Raw genomic sequence first — 17,545 nt, 5'->3', positions numbered from 1 at the left:
AGGTCACTTCCTGTATGGAATCTTCTCAGGTTTTTGCCTGCCATATGAGTTCTGTTATACTCACAGACACCATTCAAACAGTTTTAGAAACTTTAGGGTGTTTTCTATCCAAAGCCAATAATTATATGCATATTCTAGTTACTGGGCAGGAGTAGTAACCAGATTAAATCGGGTACAGTTTTTTATCCGGCCGTGTCAATACTGCCCCCTAGCCCTAACAGGTTAATAGTAGGTCATCAATTTTATTTTCCAATGATTGCACGTTAGCAAGAAGAACAGATGGCAGTGGGAGTTTACTCGCTTACCTACGGATTCTTGGAAGGCTGCCCGATCTGCGGCCCCTTTTCCGGCGTCTTTTCTTCACGAAAAAGGCGTGGATCTGTGCCTGTTCCAGTGGAAGCAGAATATCCTTGTCAGACTCATTAAAATAAAACGTTTCTTCCAGTCTGCGGTGAGTAATTGCTTTTCTGATGTCCAGATGTTATTTTTGGTCATAAGAGATGGTAGCAGCAACAGTTTCAACACCGTTTTGGTGGTTGTGGAGACATTTTCCAAATCCTGCTGTTTCAACTTTCTCTCTGGTATCTCTACTGCTCTCCAGGTTGCTGAGTCGCTATTTCAGCAGGTCTTCTGGAATTATTGCCTTTCGGAGGACATTGTCTCTGACCGTGGCCCCAAATTCACATCACGGGTATGGAGAGCCTTTATGGAGAAGCTTGGGGTCTTGGTCAGCCTTACTTCCGGGTATAGGCCTCAGTCTAATGGGCAGGTGGAGAGGGTGAATCAGGAGCTGGGGAGGAGTCACTGCCAGGCCCAGCAGGGAGAGTGGGCCCGATTTCCTTCCATGGGTGGAGTGCGCCCAGAATTTAAGTCACTCCTCCACCGGGCTGACTCCCTTCCAGTGTGTTCTAGGTTTTCAGCCGGCCCTGGCTCTGTGGACCCCAGAACAGACTGAAGCTCCTGTGGTGGTTGAGTGGTTGAGGCGCGCAGAAGAAGTTTGGGACTCTAGCGTGCTGTCCACCTTCAGAAGGAGCAGGCAGACGGCCACCGCAGTGAGACTCCAGTGTTCCATCCTGGGGATCGTGTCTGGCTCTCCACCAGGAACCTCCCACTCCGCCTGCCCTGCAAGAAGCTGAGCCCTCGGTTTGTGGGGCCATTCATGGTTCTCCGGAGGGTCAACAAGGTGACTTATAGGTTACAGCTTCCCAGTGACTACCGTATCTCACCTTCTTTTCATGTCTGTCTTCTCAGGCCGGTGGTTCCTGATCCCCCTGACTAATGCTGTCCCCTAAGACGCCCCCCTGGACACCAAGGGAGGTCCCGCCTATGCCGTCAGATCCCTACTGGACTACTGACGTCATGGGGGTCGGCTCCAGGACCTGGTGGACTGGGAGGGGTACGGCCCAGAGGAGCAGTGTTGGGTTCCGGTGGAACCGTCCGGCCCGCACCTCTGGCCAGTGTCGTCCTGCGGCTGGAGCCGCGCGTCAGGGTGAGGGTACTGTCACCTCTATTTCCGCTCCTCCCCTCCGATGTTCAACGTCGCCGGTTTACTAACCACTGGCCCTGGCAACAATCATTATGCGGACCTGGCATCAATCATTACGCCCAACTGCGCTTCATCATGAGGCACACCTGGACTCCATTACCTCACTCTTTACCTCCCCTTTATCTTACACTCGCTTATATTCTTTCCCCAGGCAGTATTGTTTCGTGTTTCATGTCAAGACGCTAGTCCTAAGTTGTATCGTTCCATGTTCTTTGTTATATTAAACTTACCACCTGCTTCTCGACTCCCAGTGTCCATGTTTCAAGGGTTGGGGACTGTTCTATCATGATAAGACAATAAATAAATAAACAATATTTTGTATATCCCATATCTGCACAAAATTGAAAGCTCTCTGTCACAACTCCTCCTCACAGATAGATATGGCCTCTGGCATTTATAACCATTTTCATTTTTCACTCACTTATCTCCACACTTTTCCAAACACAACCCCCCCCCCCCCCCCCACCTTCCATCACATTACACTTGCACATACTCACATACTGTGCCATCTATGTCCTCTGTTTGCTGTGTTTTATCCCGAACATGTTGATTCCTACCTAATTTCTGGCTTTTGAGTACTTTTGTATTCCATATATTTGAAGATGTATTATATAAATAATTAATCCTTCTTCTAATTCTGTCTTATCTATTTATTAATACTATAAATAGGAAGTTGAATACTAATTATTTTACAATGGTATAGTGAATTTGTAGTTTATTTCTTTATCAATTGTTGTATTTTATTGTTTTCCTAGTTTTTTTTCTATTACAATCCCTACCATGGATAGTATTGGGTGTTCCATTATTCAACTCCTCTATGGCAACTTTGTAATATTTAAAATAGCCATGGAGTAGTCTTGGTGTCTCGGAACAATTGGTTATCAATATACAGTTTATCGACTAAGAGCTACACGTTTCCCTTTAATCTATTCACCTTGAAGAGTGGTTCAGAACTTTGTACCGTTCTGTAATTTCCTTCGGGAACTGAACATTCATGCCTATTTTTGTGCCAGCGAATCTTTTACCCAGGCTTTTAGTCATTATTTTTATCTTCAAAGAACGCAAATTTGGCAACGATTGGGCGCTCATATCTCTGTCCTCTTTACGAAATGTTAGTTTAATTTTGTCGACAGTATCACCTGAGATCTGTAGCGCTATAAGAAAGAATTCTTTGACCACATGTTCAGGATCTTCGCCCACTTTATTTGATACCAGTAAGTACTAGATTTTCTCTCATATATGTAGTCTGTGTTAGAGGTCGACCGATTATGATTTTTCAACGCCGATATTGATTATTGGAGGACCCAAAAAAGTCGATACCAATTAATCGGACGATTTTTTTTATTTGTATTTATATAAATAATATATTATTTTCTTTTTATATATATATATATATATTTTTTTTTTTTATTGAATTGTTTTTATTTTTTTTTAATTATTATTATTATTATTTTTTTTATTATAATGACAATTACAACAATACTGAATGAACACTTATTTTAACTTAATATAATACATCAATAAAATCTATTTAGCCTCAAATAAATAATGAAACGTGTTCAATTTGGTTTAAATAATGCAAAACAAAGTGTTGGAGAAGAAAGTAAAAGTGCAATATGTGCCATGTAAGAAAGCTAACGTTTAAGTGCCTTGCTCAAAACATGGGAACATATGAAAGCTGGTGGTGACGTTTAACATGAGTCTTAAATATTCCCAGGTAAGAAGTTTTAGGTTGTAGTTATTATAGGACTATTTCTGTCTATACGCTCCTACCTGGCTCGAACAAGGAACACATCAACAACAGCCACCCTCGAAGCAGCGTTACCCATGTAGAGGAAGGGGAACAACTACTCCAAGTCTCAGAGCGAGTGACGTTTGAAACGCTATTAGCGTGCACCCCGCTAACTAGCTAGCCATTTCACATCGGTTACACCAGCCTCATCTTGGGAGTTGATAGGCTTGAAGGGGTGGGTATAATTTGTGGAACGTTCCAAAAGGAATCTGTTCCAAAAAACATAAAGTAAAAGGTTGCCAACCAACAATGCATACAAAGTAGCAACGCATACAAACCTAGCTAACTAGCTGCCGAATAGGCATCAACTCACCAAGTAGCTTATTCTTAATGTTTGTCCATAGGCAACCAGAGTGAGGACAGACATTTTTTGGAATAAACGTGATGAGTGAAAAACGCAATGAAAAAGACCGCTCCCTACCCGGTATCTTATTCTGCCGCTATACAACTTTGTATGCGTTGTTTTTTGGCAACCTTGTTATTTACGAAGTTTTTGGAATAGATTCCTGTTGGAACGTTTCAAAAATTATACCCACCCGGGTTGAAGTCATAAACAGCGCAATGCTTGAAGCACAGCGAAGGGCTGCTGGCAAAACGCACGAAAGTGCTGTTTGAATGAATGGTTACGAGCCTGCTGGTGCCTACCACCGCTCAGTCAGACTGCTCTATCAAATCATAGACTTAATTATAATATACTGCTCAAAAAAATAAAGGGAACACTTAAACAACACAATGTAACTCCAAGTCAATCACACTTCTGTGAAATCCAACTGTCCACTTAGGAAGCAACACTGATTGACAATACATTTCACATGCTGTTGTGCAAATGGAATAGACAACAGGTGGAAATTATAGGCAATTAGCAAGACACCCCCAATAAAGGAGTGGTTCTGCAGGTGGTAACCACAGACCACTTCTCAGTTCCTATGCTTCCTGGCTGATGTTTTGGTCACTTTTGAATGCTGGCGGTGCTTTCACTCTAGTGGTAGCATTAGACGGAGTCTACAACCCACACAAGTGGCTCAGGTAGTGCAGCTCATCCAGGATGGCACATCAATGCGAGCTGTGGCAAGAAGGTTTGCTGTGTCTGTCAGCGTAGTGTCCAGAGCATGGAGGCGCTACCAGGAGACAGGCCAGTACATCAGGAGACGTGGAGGATGCCGTAGGAGGCCAACAACCCAGCAGCAGGACCGCTACCTCCGCCTTTGTGCAAGGAGGAGCAGGAGGAGCACTGCCAGAGCTCTGCAAAACGACCTCCAGCAGGCCACAAATGTGCATGTGTCTGCTCAAACGGTCAGAAACAGACTCCATGAGGGTGGTATGAGGGCCCGACGTCCACAGGTGGGGGTTGTGCTTACAGCCCAACACCGTGCAGGACGTTTGGCATTTGCCAGAGAACACCAAGATTGGCAAATTCGCCACTGGCGCCCTGTGCTCTTCACAGATGAAAGCAGGTTCACACTGAGCACATGTGACAGACGTGACAGTCTGGAGACGCCGTGGAGAACGTTCTGCTGCCTGCAACATCCTCCAGCATGACCGGTTTGGCGGTGGGTCAGTCATGGTGTGGGGTGGCATTTCTTTGGGGGGCCGCACAGCCCTCCATGTGCTCGCCAGAGGTAGCCTGACTGCCATTAGGTACCGAGATGAGATCCTCAGACCCCTTGTGAGACCATATGCTGGTGTGGTTGGCCCTGGGTCCCTCCTAATGCAAGACAATGCTAGACCTCATGTGGCTGGAGTGTGTCAGCAGTTCCTGCAAGAGGAAGGCATTGATGCTATGGACTGGCCCGCCCGTTCCCCAGACCTGAATCCAATTGAGCACATCTGGGACATCATGTCTCGCTCCATCCACCAACGCCACGTTGGACCACAGACTGTCCAGGAGTTGGCGGATGCTTTAGTCCAGGTCTGGGAGGAGATCCCTCAGGAGACCATCCGCCACCTCATCAGGAGCATGCCCAGGCGTTGTAGGAGGCCATACAGGCACGTGGAGGCCACACACACTACTGAGCCTCATTTTGACTTGTTTTAAGGACATTACATCAAAGTTGGATCAGCCTGTAGTGTGGTTTTCCACTTTAATTTTGAGTGTGACTCCAAATCCAGACCACCATGGGTTGATAAATTGGATTTCCATTGATTATTTTTGTGTGATTTTGTTGTCAGCACATTCAACTATGTAAAGAAAAAAGTATTTAATAAGATTATTTCATTCATTCAGATCTAGGATGTGTTATTTTAGTGTTCCCTTTATTTTTTTGAGCAGTGTATAATAAACACACAGAAATACGAGCCTTAGGTTATTAATATGGTCGAATCCGGAAACTATCATCTCGAAAACAAACATTTTTTTCTTTCAGTGAAATACGGAACCGTTCCGTATTTTATCTAACGGGTGGAATCCCTAAGTCTAAATATTCCTGTTACATTGCACAACCTTCAATGTTATGTCATAATTACGTAAAATTCTGGCAAATTAGTTCGCAACGAGCCAAACTGTTGCATATACCCTGACTCTGTGTGCAATGAACGCTAGAGATGTGATACAATCAGAAAATATCAAATGTCTCTCTCCTGTTATTGTGGAACATTGTGAACTAATTAGAAGCTGCACTATGGAGGGCTGGCACAATTACCATGTAAGTACCATATAACTGTGTAAACAACCAATGGTTATGGATGAAGTCCATTTGTGACTCTGACCTGGATTCGGTCTTATGTAGCAAAATGTGAAATGGTGTTTTTTACATTGGATAAAAGTTGAGACTCAGAGCTACAAAATGAAATATCATACACTGCATTTGAGGAACAATGGGTAAGTAATTCTGCTTTGAAAGTTGGTCAACTTGTAAACTCACTTTTGAGAAAATCGCCTTTGAATGTTTTGGTATCTAGTGAAGAGCTCTTCTTTGTCTACATCCATTCAGCACCATTCCCACCCTCTTAAGCTTTAGCCCCACCCATCTCATTTCGCTCTTGGAGCGCACACTTGATGCTCTGACCGATTATTTATTTACCTCTGGATAAGATGAAAACAGCCTAACCAGCTCTGCTGGCAACAATTTCATTATGGTTTTTTTGCAGACATTTTCTGACACCAGCCGTATTCAATGGGTGTTTTACACACGTCATGTAACGTTATCTAACGAGCCAGCCAGCTAACGTTAGCTAGATAAACAACAATGAAACAAGTGCCAACAATGAACAAAGTGCCAACAATGCCTAACATTAGGCTCTAACTAGAAAAGCAAACAGTTCTGGAAAACGAATAATAACGTCAGCTAGGGAGCCAGCCAGCTAACGTTAGCTAACAGTACACTTTAGCTTGAAGTGAAACCACTTTCTGTCCAAATTAGAAAAGTGTAATATCTGAAAATGTAGCTAGCTAACGCTAGACTATCTTACCTGTATACATCATCATGCATGATGGACACGTCTCCCTGTCAGGAATGCCATACATTTGACTGAATAACGATGGGACGTCCGGGCATTTGTGTGGTTGAGTCAGTTTATACCATAACATGGACTTAACAATGTGATGAAACGTTGTTGCTCCTTCCTAAAGCCAGCAAGTTGTTGTAGCAAATGAGCCTTCGGTTACTTAGGCAACGCCCCCCACAATGCAGCACCAGCACACAAAAAAATTGAATGAAAAGAACAGGCTTGACTAGCAATTTGACTGGTAAACTCCTGGCAGAGGAGGCTGGTGGGAGGAGCTATAGGAGGACTGCTCATTGTAATGGCTGGAATGGAATAAATGGAATAGTATCAAACATATGGAAACCCATGTATTCCATTCCAGCCATTTCAATGGGCTCGTCCTCCTATAGCTCGTCCCACCAGCCTCCACTGACTCATGGGTACACTCGCAATTGAGCCTGACAGTATGAGTCATAATACCCATAAAACCTAGCGGTCAAACATGGAAATGTTTTTCCACCATACATTTTATCCATTGTGGATTTTAGAAACACTTCAAATAAGGTCTGTGTTCCGTGTAGGCTTACCCTGGCGTGACGTATTGATATCTGTGTAAATCTCTCTCGGCCAAGGAGACTTTTGTCAATGTATTCATCTGTATTTACACCCCAAAAATGCAAGCATCCCAAGTCTCCAATGCTCCCAGACTCCCAGTACTGGTTGGTGTGCAGGCCTAAGTGACCACACACACTCAAATGGACCTACAGCTGGAGTAAGATTCTTCTATCATTTACACACAGTAGACATAATGTAAACCACCATGTTGTCAACAAAATGCTGTCCTCAATGCTTAAGATGTATTGTCTATGGCTTAATTTGTGGAAATGCTGTGATCACTCATCGTCTTTACATTTACATTTACGTCATTTAGCAGACGCTCTTATCCAGAGCGACTTACAAATTGGTGCATTCACCTTATGATATCCAGTGGAACAACCACTTTGCAATAGTACATCTATATCTTTGACTATGTCCTATATTGACATAACCTGAAAGGCCGCTCAGCAAGGAAGAAGCCACTGTTCCAAAACCGCCATAAAAAAGCCAAACTACGGTTTGCAACTGCACTTGGGGACAAAGATTATACTTTTTGGAGAAATGTCCTCTGGTCTGATGAAACAAAAATAGAATTGTTTGGCCATAATGACCATCATTATGTTTGGAAGAAAAAGGGGGAGGCTTGCAAGTTGAAGAACACCATCCCAATAGTGAAGCACGGGGGTGGCAGCATCATGTTGTGGGGGTGCTTTGCTGCATGAGGGACTGGTGCAATTTACAAAATAGATGGCATTATGAGGAAGGAAAATGACGTGGACATATTGAAGCAACATCTCAAGACATCAGTCAGGAAGTTAACCTGTTGGGGATAGGGGGCAGTATTTACACGGCCGGATAAAAAAATGTAACCGATTTAATCTGGTTATGGAGCTTCTCCATAAAGGCTCTCCATACCCGTGATGTGAATTTGGGGCCACGGTCAGAGACAATGTCCTCCGAAAGGCAATAATTCCAGAAGACCTGCTGAAATAGCGACTCAGCAACCTGGAGAGCAGTAGAGATACCAGAGAGAAAGTTGAAACAGCAGGATTTGGAAAATGTCTCCACAACCACCAAAACGGTGTTGAAACTGTTGCTGCTACCATCTCTTATGACCAAAAATAACGTCTGGACATCAGAAAAGCAATTACTCACCGCAGACTGGAAGAAACGTTTTATTTTAATGAGTCTGACAAGGATATTCTGCTTCCACTGGAACAGGCACAGATCCACGCCTTTTTCGTGAAGAAAAGACGCTGGAAAAGGGGCCGCAGATCGGGCAGCCTTCCAAGAATCCGTAGGTAAGCGAGTAAACTCCCACTGCCATCTGTTCTTCTTGCTAACGTGCAATCATTGGAAAATAAAATTGATGACCTACTATTAACCTGTTAGGGCTAGGGGGCAGTATTGACACGGCCGGATAAAAAACGTACCCGATTTAATCTGGTTACTACTCCTGCCCAGTAACTAGAATATGCATATAATTATTGGCTTTGGATAGAAAACACCCTAAAGTTTCTAAAACTGTTTGAATGGTGTCTGTGAGTATAACAGAACTCATATGGCAGGCCAAAACCTGAGAAGATTCCATGCAGGAAGTGGCCTGTCTGAGAAGTTGTGTTTCATCTTGGCTCTTTTTATTGAAGACTGAGGATCTTTGCTGTAATGTGACACTTCCTACGGCTCCCATAGGCTCTCAGAGCCCGGGAAAAAGCTGAACGATGGGCTATGGGCTTAGGCGCGTGCCCGAGTCGACCCTATGCTTTATTTTCTTTTTCAGAGACCCACTAAAGCAACTCTGCTTCCTCAAGATTCTGAGCCTGCCTGGCAGGGTTGGTCCTACAAAACCAAAGCCCCCAGATGGGTGAGCATAATATACAAGGAATTTCTCAATGCTGCTAATGAGAACCTTGATTTTTATTTTATTTTACCTTCATTTAACCAGGTAGGCTAGTTGAGAACACGTTCTCATTTGCAATTGCGACCTGGCCAAGATAAAGCATAGCAGTTAGACACATACAACACAGAGTTACACATGGAATAAACAAAACATACAGTCAATAATACAGTAGAAAAAAGAAAAAAAGTCTATATACAGTGAGTGCAAATTAGGTAAAATATAGGGCTAGGAGGCAGCATTGACACGGCTGGATAAAAAACATACCCGATTTAATCTGGTTACCACTCCTACTCAGTAACTAGAATATGCATATACTTATTACATATGGATAGAAAACACCCTACATTTTCTAAAACTGTATGAATGATGTCTGTGAGTATAACAGAACTCAAATGGCAGGTCAAAACCTGAGAGATTCCTTTACAGGAAGTGGCCTGTCTGACCATTTCTGGAACTTCTTTGCCATCTCTATCATTTACTAAGGATCTCTGCTCTAACGTGACACTTCCCACGTCGTCCATAGGCTCTCAGAGCCCGGGAAAAAAGAGAATGTCGTCATTCCAGCCCCAGGCTGAAACACATTATCGCCTTTCTCAAGTGGCCCATCAAGAGACACTAGCTTATGCGCGTGACCCCGACCGCCCCCGCCTTTGGGATTTTTTCCTCTGTTTGCCGAAAAGGAGATTCCCTGTCGGAATATTATCGCTTTTCTACGAGAAAAATGACGTAAAAATTGATTTTAAACAGTGGTTGACATGCTTCGACGTACGGCAATGGAATACTTTGAATTTTATTGTCAGGAATTGCGCCAAGCGCGCGACACTTCTTTACTATTTCGGATAGTGTCTGGAACGCACGAACAAAACGCCGCTATTCGGATATAACGATGGATTATTTTGGACCAAACCAACATTTGTTATTGAAGTAGACGTCCTGGGTGTGCATTCTGACGAAGACAACAAAAGGTAATGACATTTTTATAATAGTAAATATGATTATGGTGAGTGCTAAACTTGCCGGGTGTCTAAATAGCGAGCCCGTGATGCCTGGGCTATGTACTTAGAATATTGCAAAATGTGCTTTCACCAAAAAGCTATTTTAAAATCGGACATATCGAGTGCATAGAGGAGGTCTGTATCTATAATTCTTAAAATAATTGTTATGCTTTTTGTGAACGTTTATCGTGAGTAATTTAGTAAAATGTTAGCGAATTCCCCGTAAGTTTGCGGGGGGTATGCTAGTTCTGAACGTCACATGCTAATGTAAAAAGCTGGTTTTTGATATAAATATGAACTTGATTGAACAAAACATGCATGTATTGTATAACATAATGTCCTAGGGTTGTCATCTGATGAAGATCATCAAAGGTGAGTGCTGCATTTAGCTGTCTTCTGGGTTTTGGTGACATTATATGCTGGCTTGAAAAATGGGTGTCTGATTATTTCTGGCTTGGTACTCTGCTGACATAATCTAATGTTTTGCTTTCGTTGTAAAGCCTTTTTGAAATCGGACAGTGTGGTTAGATTAACGAGAGTCTTATCTTTAAATGGCTGTAAAATAGTCATATGTTTGAGAAATTGAAGTAATATGATTTTGAAGATTTTGAAAATCGCGCCACAGGATGGCAGTGGCTGTTACGTAGGTGGGACGAATTCGTCCCGCCGGTCCCATAGAGGATAAGGGAATTAAGGCAATAAATAGGCCATGGTGGCAAAGTAATTACAATATGGCAATTAACACTGGAATGGTAGATGTGCAAAAGATGGATGTGCAAGTAGAGATACTGGGGTTCAAAAGGAGCAGAATAAATAAATTATGGGATGAGGTAGATAGATGGGCTGTATTCAGATGGGCTATGAACAGGTGCAGTGATCTGTGAGCTGATCTGACAGCTGGTGCTTAAAGCTAGTGAGGGAGATGGGAATCTCCAGCTTCAGAGATTTTTGCAGTTCGTTCCAGTCATTGGCAGCAGAGGACTGGAAGGAAAGGCGACCAAAAGAGGAATTGACTTTGGGGGTGACCAGTGAGATATGCGTGCTGGAGCACGTGCTACTAGTGGGTGCTGCTATGGTGACCAGCGAGCTGAGATAAGGCGGGGCTTTACCTAGCAGAGACTTGTAGATAACCTGTAGCTAATGGGTTTGGCGACGAGTATGAAGTGAGGGCCAGCCAACTAGAGCGTATAGGTCGCAATGGTGGGTAGTGTATGGGGCTTTGGTGACAAAACGGGTGGCACTGTGATAGACTGCATCCAGTTTGTTGAGTAGAGTGTTGGAGGCTATTTTATAGATGACGTCGCCGAAGTCGAGGATCGGTAGGATGGTCAGTTTTACAAGGGTATGTTTGGCAGCATGAGTGAAGGATGCTTTGTTGCGAAATAGGAAGCCGATTCTAGATTTCATTTTGGATTGGAGATGCTTAATATGAGTCTGGAAGGAGAGTTTACAGTCTAGCCAGACACCCAGGTATTGGTAGTTATCCACGTACAGTGAGGGAAAAAAGTATTTGATCCCCTGCTGATTTTGTACGTTTGCCCACTGACAAAGAAATGATCAGTCTATAATTTTAATGGTAGGTTTATTTGAACAGTGAGAGACAGAATAACAACAAAAAAATCCTGAAAAACACATGTCAAAAATGTTATAAAATGATATGCATTTAGTACTTGGTGGCAAAACCCTTGTTGGCAATCAGAGGTCAGACGTTTCTTGTAGTTGGCCACCAGGTTTGCACACATCTGAGGAAGGATTTTGTCCAACTCCTCTTTGCAGATCTTCTCCAAGTCATTAAGGTTTCGAGGCTGACGTTTGGCAACTCAAACCTTCAGCTCCTTCCACAGATTTTCTATGGGATTAAGGTCTGCAGACTGGCTAGGCCACTCCAGGACCTTAATGTGCTTCTTCTTGAGCCACTCCTTTGTTGCCTTGGCTGTGTGTTTTGGGTCATTGTCATGCTGGAATACCCATCCACGACCCATTTTCAATGCCCTGGCTGAGGGAAGGAGGTTCTCACCCAAGATTTGACGGTACATGGCCCCGTCCATCGTCCCTTTGATACAGTGAAGTTGTCCTGTCCCCTTAGCAGAAAAACACCCACAAAGCATAATGTTTCCACCTCCATGTCTGACGGTGGGGATGGTGTTCTTAGGGTCATAGGCTGCATTCCTCCTCCTCCAAACACGGCGAGTTGAGTTGATGCCAAAGAGCTCCATTTTGGTCTCATCTGACCACAACACTTTCACCAGTTGTCCTCTGAGTCATTCAGATGTTCACTGGCAAACTTCAGACGGGCATGTATATGTATTCTTGAGCAGGGGACCTTGTGGGCGCTGCAGGATTTCAGTCCTTCACGGCGTAGTGTGTTACCAATTGTTTTCTTGGTGACTATGGTCCCAGCTGCCTTGAGATGATTGACAAGATCCTGCCGTGTAGTTCTGGGCTGATTCCTCAGCGTTCTCATGATCATTGCAACCCCACGAGGTGAGATCTTGCATGGAGCCCCAGGCAGAGGGATATTGACGGTTCTTTTGTGTTTCTTCCATTTGCGAATAATCGCACCAAATGTTGTCAACTTCTCACTAAGCTGCTTGGCGATGGTCTTGTAGCCCATTCCAGCTGTCACGTCCTGACCAGTAGAGAGGATATTTGGTTATTGTAGTTTGGTCAGGACGTGGCAGAGGGTAGTTTATTTATGTATTACGGGTTTTTTTGGTCACTGGTCTATGTTTGTATTTCTATGTGTATGTTCTAGGGTAGTTTTTCTTTGTGTAGGTTGGGTGCTGGACTCTCAATTGGAGGCAGGTGTTTCTAGTTGCCTCTGATTGGGAGTCCTATAAATAGGTGTGTGTTTTGTTTGTCACTTGTGGGTAGTTTTTTGATAGCACTGCTTTTGTTGTACATGCTTCTCTGTTCCTGTCGTTAGTTTGTTTATTGTTTTTCCGTGGTGTTCTCATTGTTATAATAAATATGTCGAGCACGCAACCCGCTGCGCCTTGGTCCCATTCTCTCTTCCACGACAGTTGTGACACCAGCCTTGTGTAGGTCTACAATCTTGTCCCTGACATCCTTGGAGAGCTCTTTGGTCTTGGCCATGGTGGAGAGCTTGGAATCTGATTGATTGATTGCTTCTGTGGACATGTGTCTTTTTTACAGGTAACAAGCTGCGGTTAGGAGCACTCCCTTTAAGAGTGTGCTCCTAATCTCAGCTCGTTACCTGTATAAAAGACACCTGGGAGCCAGAAATCTTTCTGATTGAGAGGGGGTCAAATACTTATTTCCCTCATTAAGATGCAAATCAATTTATAACATTTTTGACATGTGTTTTTCTGGATATTTTTGTTCATATTCTGTCTCTCACTGTTCAAATAAACCTACCATTAAAATTATAGACTGATCCTTTCTTTATCAGTGGGCAAACATATCAAATCAGCAGGGGATCAAATACTTTTTTCCCCCCACTGTAATTTTAGAAAGAGAGGGTCCAGATTGTCTAGCCCGGCTGATTTGTAGGGGTCCAGATTTTGCAGCTCTTTCAGAACATCATCTATCTGGATATGGGTGAAGGAGAAATGGTGGGGGCTTGGGCGGGTTGCTGTGGAGGGTGCCGGGCAGTTGACTGGGGTATGGGTAGCCAGGTGGAAAGCATGGCAAGCCGTAGAGAAATGCTTATTGAAATTCTCAATTATAGTGGATTTAATCAGTTGTAACAGTGTTTCCTAGCCTCAGAGCAGTGGATAGCTGGGAGGGGCTCTTATTCTCCATGGACTTTACAGTGTCCCAGAACTTTTTGGAGTTTGTACTGCCGGATGCAAATTTCTGTTTAAAAAAGCTAGCCTTAGCTTTCCTAACTGCCTGTGAATATTGGTTCATAACTTCCCTGAAAAGTTGCATATCACGGGGGCTATTCGATGCTAATGCAGAACACCAAAGGATGTTTTTGTGCTGGTCAAGGGCAGACAGGTCTGGAGTGAACCAAGGGCTATATCTATTCCTGGTTCTACATTTTTTTGAATGGGGCATGCTTATTTAAGATAGTGAGGAAGGCACTTTTAAAGAACAACCAGGCATCCTCTACTGTCGGGATGAGGTTGATGTCATTCCAGGATACCCCGGCTAGGTTGATTAGAAAGGCCTGCTCGCAGAAGTGTTTTAGGGAGCGTTTGACAGTGATGAGGGGTGGTCGTTTGATCGCAGACCCATTACGGATGCAGGCCATGAGGCAGTGATCGCTGAGATCTTGGTTGAAGACAGCAGAGGTGTATTTGGAGGGCGAGTTAGTTAGGATGATATCTATGAGGGTGCCCGTGTTTACGGATTTGTGGTTATATCTGGTAGGTTCATTGATAATTTGTGTGAGGTTGAGGGCATCAAGCTTAGATTGTAGGATGGCCGGGGTGTTAAGCATGTTCCCAGTTTAGGTCACCTAGCAGCACGAGCTCAGAAGATAGATGGGGGGCAATCAAATCACATATGGCGTCGAGGGCACAGCTGAGGGCAGAGGGTGGTCTATAGCAAGCGGCAACGGTGAGATACTTGTTTCTGGAAAGGTTAATTTTTAGAAGTAGGAGCTCGAATTGTTTGGGTACAGACCTGAATAGTAAGACAGAACTCTGCAGGTTATCTTTGCAGTAGATTGCAACACCACCCCCTTTGGCAGTTCTAGGGAGGAGGCTTCTAATGTTAACATGCATGAAACCAAGGCTTTTACGGTTGCAGAAGTCAACAAATGAGAGAGCCTGGGGGATGGGAGTGGAGCTAGACACTGCAGGGCCTGGATTAACCTCTACATCACCAGAGGAACAGAGGAGGAGTAGGATAAGGGTACAGCTAAAGGCTAACAGAACTGAACGCCTAGCACGTTCAGAACAGAGAGTAAAAGGAGCAGATTTCTGGGCACGGTAGAATATATTCAAGGCATAATGTACAGACAAAGGTATAGTAGGATGTGAATACAGTGGGGATAAACCTGTGCATATAGTGATAATGAAAGAGATATTGTCTCTAGAAATAGCATTTAAACCAGGTGATGTCACTGCGTGTGTGGGAGGTGGAACTAAATTGTTAGCCGAGGCGTTTTGAGCAGTGCTAGAGGCTCTACAGTGAAATAAAACAATAGTTACAAACCAAAACAGCAATGGACAAGGCATGGTGATGCTAGGGAGAGGCATGCGTAGCCGGGTGATCATAAGAGTCCAGTGCGTGGCATCAGGCAGCTAGCGGCGGGCTAACAGAAAGGCCTTAGAGGGGCGACACGATGGAGGAAAGCCTGTTGTGGCCTCCTCGTGCAGTTACATCAGCGGACGGATCAGCAGGGCTCCGTGTGGTAAACCAGGCCAATTGGCAAAATATGTATAGTGGCCAAAGAAATATGTCCGAAGGGCCTCTTAAGCCAGCAGTCCAATGTGCTTTAGCTAGCTAGCAGGCCGCGGATTAGCGGCTGTGCGTTCAGGGGACGTTAGCCGCTATAATCCTAGGTGAAAAAAAAAATTATATATAAAAATTCTGAAAATCACATTGTATGATTTTTAAGTAATTAATTTGCCTTTTTATATACATATATATATGTAAAAAGCAAATTAATTACTTAAAAATCACACAATGTGATTTTCAGGATTTTTGTTTTAGATTCCGTCTCTCAGAGTTGAAGTGTACCTATGATAAAAATTACAGACCTCTACATGCAGTATATCAAACACTTGTTCTCCCCACTGTACATGGCAGAGGCTCAATCAACCTAGTCATCTTGACTACTTTCTTATGTCATTCTTGCTGGCATCAAAAGTTTAAAAAGTGTTGATAGGGGACAGAAGGCGGTCGGACCATCAAATAATTGGCATATACAGTTGAAGTCGAAAGTTTACATACACTTAGGTTGGAGTCATTAAAACTAATTTTTCAAACACTCCACAAATTTCTTGTTTAACAAACTATAATTTTGGCAAGTCGGTTAGGACATCTACTTTTGTGCATGATCCAAGTAATCTTTCGAACAATTGTTACAGATTATTTCACTGTATCACAATTCTAGTGGGTCAGAAGTTTCCATACACTTAGTTGACTGTGCCTTTATACAGCTTGTAAAATTCAAGAAAATTATGTCATGGCTTTAGAAGCTTCTGATAGGCTAATTGACATCATTTGAGTCAATTGGATATGTACCTGTGGATGTATTTCAAGGCCTACCTTCAAACTCAGTGCCTCTTTGCTTGACATTATGGTAAAATAAAAATACATCAGCCAAGACCTCAGAAAAAAAAGTGTAGACCTCTACAAGTCTGGTTCATCCTTGGGAGCAATTTCCAAACGGCTGAAAGTACCACGTTCATCTGTACAAACAATAGTACGCAAGTATAAACACCATGGGACCACGCAGCCATCATATCGCTCAGGAAGGAGATGCATTCTGTCTCCTAGAGAGGAACGTACTTTGGTGCAAAAAGTGCAAATAAATCCCAGAACAGCAAAGGACCCTGTGAAGATGCTGGAGGAAACTGGTGCAAAATTATCTATATCCACAGTAAAACGAGTCCTATATCGACATAACATGAAAGGCCGCTCAGTAAGGAAGAAGCCACTGCTCCAAAACTGCCATAAAAAAGCCAGACTACGATTTGCAACTGCACATGGGGACAAAGATTGTACTTTTTGGAGAAATGTCCTCTGGTCTGATGAAACAAAAATAGAACTGTTTGGCCATAATGACCATCGTAATGTTTGGAGGAAAAGGGGGGAGTCTTGCAAGCCGAGGAACACCATCCCAACCGTGAAGCACGGGGGTGGCAGCATCATGTTGTGGGGTGCTTTGCTGCAGGAGGGACTGGTCCACTTCACAAGATAGATGGCATCATGAGGCAGGAAAATGATGTGGATATATTGAAGCGGCATCAGTCAGGAAGTTAAATATTTGTCCAATGGGTCTTCCAAATTGACAATAACATACTTGCAAAATGGCTTAAAGACAACAAAGTCAAGGTATTGGAGTGGCCATCACAAAGCCCTGACCTCAATCCTACAGAAAATGTATGGGTAGAACTGAAAAAGCGTGTGTGAGCAAGGAGGCCTACAAACCTGACTCAGTTACACCTGCTCTGTCAGGAGGAATGGGCCAAAATTCACCCAACTTATTGTGGGAAGCTTGTGGAAGGCTAACTGAAATGTTTGACCCAAGTTAAACAATTTAAAGGCAATGCTACCAAGTACTAATTGAGTGTATGTAAACTTCTGACCCACTGGGAATGTGATGAAATGAATAAAAGCTGAAATAAATAATTCTCTACTATTATTCTGAC

The sequence above is a fragment of the Salmo salar genome, chromosome 04 (assembly GCF_965601325.2).
Source record: "Salmo salar chromosome 04, fSalSal1, whole genome shotgun sequence".
NCBI classification, from domain to species: Eukaryota; Metazoa; Chordata; class Actinopteri; order Salmoniformes; family Salmonidae; genus Salmo; species Salmo salar.
The sequence above is the reverse complement of the archived record's forward strand: the minus strand, read 5'-3'. Positions refer to the sequence as shown.